The sequence below is a fragment of the Meriones unguiculatus genome, chromosome 19, assembly GCF_030254825.1.
Source record: "Meriones unguiculatus strain TT.TT164.6M chromosome 19, Bangor_MerUng_6.1, whole genome shotgun sequence".
In the NCBI taxonomy this organism is placed as follows: domain Eukaryota; kingdom Metazoa; phylum Chordata; class Mammalia; order Rodentia; family Muridae; genus Meriones; species Meriones unguiculatus.
Genome location: NC_083366.1, coordinates 45,909,953 through 45,910,723, shown reverse-complemented (window position 1 = coordinate 45,910,723; position 771 = coordinate 45,909,953). Strand labels below are relative to the sequence as shown.

The 771-nt window shown below is 40.5% G+C and overlaps 1 non-coding gene across 1 annotated transcript; it reads left to right on the top strand.

Moving 5' to 3' along the window:
• The first annotated feature begins 435 nt into the window (after positions 1–435).
• On the top strand, positions 436–561 carry LOC132649411 (small nucleolar RNA SNORA67). Its single transcript, XR_009587844.1, has one exon. It is a non-coding gene; the product is annotated as a small nucleolar RNA SNORA67 (small nucleolar RNA).
• The last annotated feature ends 210 nt before the right edge of the window (positions 562–771 follow it).

Sequence of the window (771 nt, the reverse complement as noted above, 5' to 3'; positions counted from 1 at the left end):
CTGAGCAAAGGAGCAATTGCTAGCTGCTGGGGGAGGGAGAGTCCATGTCTTTAAGGCTGTTGTCCCCTGGTAGGTCAGCCAGGCTCCAGTGGATGACCCATACCCTCTTGGGAAGCACACATCAGACCTGATAGTTTTCTTTTCTTTTCTTTTCTTTTCTTTTCTTTTCTTTTCTTTTCTCTTTTCTTTTCTTTTCTCTTTTCTTTTCTTTTCTCTTTTCTTTTCTTTTCTTTTCTTTTTTCTTTTCTCTCTCTCTCTCTCTCTCTGTCCTTCCCTCCCTCCCTTCCTTTCTTCCTTTCCTTTTTTATTGAGGACACAAAGTTGGGTAGGTGGAGAAGTGAGGATGGACCTGGGAAGAGTTGGATGAAAGGGCTAGATACGATAAACACATGTTCATTATATGACATTATCAGAGAATAAAAAAAAATGTATTTAGGCCAAAGTGATATCCTCTACGAGGGGCTCATCATTGCCCTTCTCTTGAACATGGCATCTCGGCATACCTAAGGTCTTGGTGAATCAAGGGATGCTTATTTTCTTTGACTTCCTTTGGCCACTTAAAATATGATTTAAAAAATGAGTATGTATACTTATAAAATGCTAGATTTTGATTCATCCATAAAATGATATATTTGAGCCAGCAAGATGGTAAAGGTATCTGCTGCCAACCTGGCAGGCTCAGTTCCATCCTTGGGACACACATGATGGGAGGAAAAAAATCAATTCCTGAAAGTTGTTCTCTGGTCCCCACATGCACACACACACACACAC